General features: G+C 45.8%; 1 protein-coding gene across 3 annotated transcripts in view; it reads left to right on the forward strand.

Annotated features, from left to right (window-relative positions):
- The window catches only part of LOC310854082 (uncharacterized protein), a 91,079-nt gene that overhangs the window by 34,067 nt on the left and 49,512 nt on the right, over positions 1-7,500 (forward strand). For all 3 annotated transcript variants that reach the window (XM_083758564.1, XM_083758566.1, XM_083758565.1), the window contains exon 3: positions 2,705-2,760. The gene's annotated coding sequence lies outside the window, so the exon portion shown is untranslated. The remainder of the gene's footprint in view (positions 1-2,704; positions 2,761-7,500) is intronic.

Raw genomic sequence — 7,500 nt, forward strand, 5'->3', positions numbered from 1 at the left:
AAACGTCAGAATGTCAGAATCTCCATGTTCTAACTTTCTGTGTGTTTTGTGAGGGGCGCTAGTCTGTCTGTCTGCCGATGGTCTTACTGTGACAGAGACAGACCACAGGACATATTAGTCTCTCTGTCAACATCATCATCACTGACTGGCCAGAGAGAGAGAGATGGTGGGCGTAGTTGATTTTGAGCAGGTGGTGATGTAACCTCTCCTCTCCTCTCCTGACTTTGACTCCCTCACAGCAACACGTCTGTGTGTTTCTAGCGAGGCACTCGAAAGCACAGCAGAGTACACATATCACCAGTGACAAGGCCTCTCTCTCTCTCTCTCCCTCTCTCTCTCTCTCTCTATCTCTCTCTCTCTCTCTCTCTCTCTCTCTCTCTGGTTGCTGGGCAGCACTCGGGCTTAACTGTCGTTTCCAGGGAGCCCACTTTCATTGACATGAGAGGGTGTAGAGGGGACGAGACACACGCACACACACACACACACACACACACACGCACACACACACACACACACACACACACACACACACACACACACACGTCCCTGCTCCCTGTCCTCGTTTTCAGCAGTGCTGGAAAGTAACTAAGTGCATGTACAGTACTTAGGTACTGTAGGCTACTTAAGTAGTCCTACAATTTTAAGGTATTTGTACTTTTTTGTTACTGCGTACTACTGCGCTACATCTCGGATCCAAATATTGTACTTTTACTCCACTACGATTATGTGAACACTTTAGGTTGAGAAATGACAGAGTTAGCGTGTGGGGGAATTAGCAGACAACACTCTCTCTCTCACAAGTAAGACAATGGTACTCTCTCTCAGAGACACATACTGTCTGGTCACTGTACCAAGACATCAGAGACACATACTGTCTGTCCACTGTACCAAGACATCAGAGACACATACTGTCTGTCCACTGTCACAAGACATCAGAGACACATACTGTCTGTCCACTGTACCAAGACATCAGAGACACATACCGTCTGTCCACTGTACAAAGACATCAGAGACACATACTGTCTGTCCACTGTACCAAGACATCAGAGACACATACCGTCTGTCCACTGTACCAAGACATCAGAGACACATACTGTCTGCCCACTGTACCAAGACATCAGAGACACATACTGTCTGTCCACTGTACCAAGACATCAGAGACACATACTGTCTGTCCACTGTACCAAGACATCAGAGACACATACTGTCTGTCCACTGTACCAATACATCAGACACATACTGTCTGTCCACTGTACCAAGACATCAGAGACACATACTGTCTGCCCACTGTACCAAGACATCAGAGACACATACTGTCTGTCCACTGTACCAAGACATCAGAGACACATACTGTCTGTCCACTGTACCAAGACATCAGAGACACATACTGTCTGTCCACTGTACCAAGACATCAAAGACACATACTGTCTGTCCACTGTACCAAGACATCAAAGACACATACTGTCTGTCCACTGTACCAATACATCAGACACATACTGTCCACTGTACCAAGACATCAGAGACACATACTGTCTGTCCACTGTACCAATACATCAGAGACACATACTGTCATGCAGTACAGACAGGTTTAACATGCAGTACAGACAGGTTTAACATGCAGTACAGACAGCTACAGTAGCACACAGGGGCTCTAGGTCTAGAAAGTAGGGAATGCTCAAAGCTCACATTATATGTACGGCAACAGAACTGCCACCAAAACACACACCCGCCACCCAACACAGACCCTCCCTGGGAGGACGGGAGGAATGACACACCAAGACACTCCCTGGGAGGACTGGAGGAGTGACACACCCACCCAACACACCAAGACACTCCCTGGGAGGACTGGAAGAGCTGAGTGGAGTGGAGCGGTCATCTTTGGTCGGGGTGCAGTCAGTCACCGTGCCAGGCTAGCAGCAGTCAGTCAGCGTGCCAGGCTAGCAGCAGTCAGTCAGCGTGCCAGGCTAGCAGCAGGAGCATGGAGGGAGGACTGCAGCCGTGCTCTGTCGCACTCGTTTAGGGCTAGGTGTGGTTCCCGGTGAAAAGCAATGCGATGGATGGACTGACACGGCTTCACCGATGATGTAGCTGGGGTGGTTGTACCCTCCACACACGCACGCACGCACACACGCACACAGACGACACCCACAGTGGGTATATTCCCTCCCTAATGGCATCTCCCTGTCTGTCTGGTTCTTCTCTCTCTCTCATGCACGCATGCTCCACATTGTAATTAGCAGGCAACAGTGCATCTCTCTCTCTCTCTCTCTCTCTCTCTCTCTTTCTGAACCATTAGTCGTCGTTAAGCAATTAACGTTTTGCAGCTTGTCTGTGTCGCCATGGAAACAACGGAGCAAAACAACTCGCCTTCATCTCAGCTTCTGTTCGTTTTTCATTCATTCATTCATTCTCCCTCTCTCTCTGTCTCTCTGTCTATCTCTCTCTATCTCTCACACACTCACGCAAAACTGGTGAACGAGGAACGTTCTCCCCTCTCTCTCTCTGCCGCAGCAGATGAGGAGGCGCTTGAGTTTGCTCAATGGCCACATGGCGTGCGTGTGTGCGTGTGTGTTGCGTGTGTTGTGCATGACATTTGTACGATGCCTTGTATCCTAATATTTACCCCCCCCCTCTCTCTCTCTCTCTCTCTCTCTCTCTCTCTCTCTCTCTCTCTCTCTCTCTCTCTCTCTCTATCTCTCTCCAGGTGTGATCTGAAGGTCTCTCTCTCTCCAGCAGTGTAAAGACCACTCGTCTCATCAGGTTGGTTTAATGTGTATTCAGATGATTACACGACTGGAGCCGTGCCCTGTTGGGTAATTGGAAATTAATGCCCCACCCAGTTATTATGTCTGTCACTTTTATGTCACCATATATGGAGTTCTTTGTCAGGCGTGCCCAAATATGGAGTCTATGCAGACTAGAGATGCAACCGATCCGATATTATATCGGGATCGGCCTCCGATCCAGCTTAATTAATGTATCGGAGATCGGATTTGACGCCACCGATACACGCTCCGATACAGGAGGGGGACACGTGTTTAATGTTTACTACAGTCCGTCCTGCACAGACAGTGCAGTGAGCGAATCCAACCTCCAGTATGTACAGACTGCAAACAGTTTATAGAAAAAAGCCCCACTAAGGTGCAATATGCAAGAGAATGGAATCACTGTTTAGTGTGTGATTGAATATTTGTAACTTTATTATTGCTATTGAAAAGAAATGCTGCTGTGACGATGATGATGAAGAATAAGCGCGCGTCGTCATCGCGGTTAAATATGTCTTTATATAATTGGCTCAGTCATCAAACCATGACATTGTTGTCAGAAGCTCAAATATTGATTCAGATTGTAAGTTTAGTGCAATTCTTAAGACAAAGACAGAGTTTGCAAACTAAAGTAGCAACACAACACCAGCACCATAACAAACGTCCTGAGGTATTTTTTTTCTCCCCGAGTTATGTCGGTAAGACTCAAGGCTTTTGTCACATGATAGCGCAGCTGATTCCAGGCATCACATTAGGGGTAAAAAGGTACCACGTGTATATAGCAATAATAATAATTACTATTATTATTATTATTATTATTATTAATAAACCATAGTATTAATTAACAGGTTGCCATTTCATTAAGGTTTACAGGTTAAACACTTCTTATTCTTATTTTTTACAGGTTAAACACTTAACCATAAACATCCCCTCTCTGAATTTAAATGTAAGGCATTTGTACAATTAATAAATGGCTTATTGAAAGTTAATGCATTTTTTTGCATTCATTTGTTTTGCTATGTAGCCTACAGCAAATATCGGATCGGCAAATATCGGATATCGGGAAATTTCAATATTAATATATCGGATCGGATCGGAATTGAAAAATCAGTATCGTTGCATCTCTAATGCAGACGTCAGAATCTCATTGTGATGTCAGAACAGGACAGCTCCATATATGGAGATATGGGACAGATTTACGCTGTAGTGTTACAAAAATCGTGGGATAAAAACAATCCCACGATTTTTGTAACACTTTTTTTCACTCGGTGTCAATTGTCTAATGTAATCCTGGGTTCCCCGGATGGCCAGGGGGAGGCAGTATAGAGACTAGTTCCTTTCCCCTCCTTCAGGCTGGCCAGGGGGAGGCAGTATAGAGACCATTTCCTTTTCCCTCCATCAGGCTGGCCAGGGGGAGGCAGTATAGAGACCAGTTCCTTTCCCCTACATCAGGCTGGCCAGGGGGAGGCAGTATAGAGACCAGTTCCTTTCCCCTACATCAGGCTGGCCAGGGGGAGGCAGTATAGAGACCAGTTCCTTTCCCCTACATCAGGCTGGCCAGGGGGAGGCAGTATAGAGACCAGTTCCTTTCCCCTCCATCAGGCTGGCCAGGGGGAGGCAGTATAGAGCGCCGCAGCCCCTCCCCCTTTCAGAAAAACGAGTGGCCCAGGAAATGAAAACCCAATGCATTCTCCCATCGGCACTTCTTATTTAATTTATTTAAAGACGGTTACGCCGCGGACAAAGCCAACTCGGATCGTGACAAATCATGACAATGAACACAATGTTTTGGGCCGATCAAATAATTTATAAGACGAAAAACAAAACAAATAGTGTTGTCTCCTGACTTTCTTTTCTTCTTTCTAATGATTTGATCGGCCCAAAACATTGTGTTCATTGTCATGATTTGTCACGATCCGAGTTGGCTTTGTCTGCGGCGTAACCGTCTTTAAATAAATTAAATAAGAAGTGCCGATGGGAGAATGCATTGGGTTTTCATTTCCTGGGCCACTCGTTTTTCTGAAAGGGGGAGGGACTGCGGCGCTCTATAGAGACCAGTTCCTTTCCCCTACATCAGGCTGGCCAGGGGGAGGCAGTATAGAGACCAGTTCCTTTCCCCTACATCAGGCTGGCCAGGGGGAGGCAGTATAGAGACCAGTTCCTTTTCCCTCCATCAGGCGCCCCGGCTGGCCAGATATCCTCGCATGACATTTCTCATGAGTCATGCTGGCCCAGAATTCAAAAAGGTGTGTGTGTGTGTGTGTGTGTGTGTGTGTGTGTGTGTGTGTGTGTGTGTGTGTGTGTGTGTGTGTGTGTGTGTGTGTGTGTGTGTGTGTGTGTGTGTGTGTGTGTGTGTGTGTGTGTGTGTGTGTGTGTGTGTGTGTGTGTGTGTGTGTGTGTGTGTGTGTGTGTGTGTGTGTGTGTGTGCGCGCATGCGCATGCGTGATGGTGTGTCAGATGATTTACTGTATATAGCAGGCCATTCATTCTTTAGCGCATTTGGGGAGAAGTAAAAAAAATAACAACATCTGGAAGGAGAGAGATGACGGATTTCCTGTCAGCCGTAGAACGAGAGGGAAGTTATGAAATCACCAACAACACACAAACCAACAGTGATGCAGGCCATGGTATGACTGTGACTCGCGCTGGAAATATGTTCACTGAGAGACACCCTCTCATTGTACAATGTATTCTACATTCTGAGAGACACCCTCTCATTGTACAATGTATTCTACATTCTGAGAGACACCCTCTCATTGTACAATGTATTCTACATTCTGAGAGACACCCTCTCATTGTACAATCTATTCTACATTCTGAGAGACACCCTCTCATTGTACAATGTATTCTACATTCTGAGAGACACCCTCTCATTGTACAATGTATTCTACATTCTGAGAGACACCCTGCCAATGTACAATGTATTCTACATTCCGAGAGACACCCTCTCATTGTACAATGTATTCTACATTCCGAGAGACACCCTGTCATTGTACAATGTATTCTACATTCTGAGAGACACCCTCTCATTGTACAATGTATTCTACATTCTGAGAGACACCCTGCCATTGTACAATGTATTCTACATTCTGAGAGACACCCTCTCATTGTACAATGTATTCTACATTCTGAGAGACACCCTGCCATTGTACAATGTATTCTACATTCTGAGAGACACCCTTTCATTGTACAATGTATTCTACATTCTGAGAGACACCCTTTCATTGTACAATGTATTCTACATTCTGAGAGACACCCTGCCATTGTACAATTGCATCTACATTCTGAGAGACACCCTCTCATTGTACAATGTATTCTACATTCTGAGAGACACCCTGTCATTGTACAAAATGTAGATTCAACCTTATTGTCATATCACTCAGGTGTAAAACAGTGGGTGGGTTTTGCTGTCTGACACAAACTATAATTTTCAAAAGAATAGAGAAAGAAAGAAACAAGAAGAACTGGTTGGATAATATGTGTACATATTTGACATTGCTCGTATGATTAGGATATTTGACATACAGTACAGTATGTCAAGAGATGCATGGGTAAATAGTATAGTAATAGTAGTACAAATAAACGGTGAAATACCAGTAAGACGTCTGAGCTCTCGGCGACCTCGCCCTAAAGGTAAAGATCAAGATATGGAATGTCAGAACAGGTCAGCTCCATATATGGAGATCTAAGGGTGGCTGCGGGGGCGGCAGTGTCTTGAGTGTACAGGGTTTGATGAGGGCCCAGGTAGGACCGGGCCGGCCTTAATTTCCGGGCCTGTTGAGGACTCTAGTTTCCGCCGGCTGCCGGGAGCGGGCGGCTGCACTTATAACATTAGGGCAGGCCCGTCATCTGACGTCTGGCGTTCCCTGGCCAGACAACGGCCGGGGCTCCCAAGGCCATAGTGTGTCTTGGAGACGTCACTAGACGTGACATCACAACCATGGTTCATTCATATATATGGGGACATTCCCGTATATGGTGACAGATTGAGTGAGTTAGACAAAAACACCAAGGTTTCACATTGTAACTGCCACCTTCGGTCGCAGGGATCTGTTTGACTGAAATGAAGGTGTTTGAGCAGCACAGCTGTCGATACAGATCCGTTTGTCGTACGTGGGTCGTGTGTTGTTGGCGTTTGTTTAAAGACAGAGTTTGTGATGTTTAGTGGTTGTAGTGGTTGGAGCGTTGCAACACATGCTATTTTGATGAAGTTCACTGTTTGTCTTCGTCTATATTTATCACATGTTTATATTCCCACGGTGGTATATGTTGCTGTTACTGGTTTATTTAGCCGCGCGTGCGTGCGTGAGTGTGTGTCAGGTCATGCATGCAGCATGCACACGTGTGTTTGCATAGCGTGATACGGTGTTGCACACATGCGCGCATGTGTGTCGGTTTCATGTGGTTCCTTTGTTTTGCTATATAGTGTGTGGTGCGAAGTGCGAGAATGTATGTGTGTGTGTGTGTGCGTGTGTGCATGGCATGCACGCACGGTGCGTGTGAGTGTTTTTGTGTGCTGGGAGATGGCAACGCTGTTTGCCGGTGTCGCCACAATCCCTCCAGTCAATGGGAACACATGTAGGTATTTTCCAACTATGGGATTCTTAAGTAATGAAGTGACTCATTAATTAACTCATGAAGGATTAACATGCATTCCATTTTCAACATTACACTTTAACCCATTTAACCCATTTTTACCTGAAAAAGCTATGTTTCTATGTCAGTCGTTCTTCTA

This window comes from Protomyctophum parallelum (assembly GCF_964188405.1).
Source record: "Protomyctophum parallelum genome assembly, chromosome: 23".
NCBI classification, from domain to species: domain Eukaryota; kingdom Metazoa; phylum Chordata; class Actinopteri; order Myctophiformes; family Myctophidae; genus Protomyctophum; species Protomyctophum parallelum.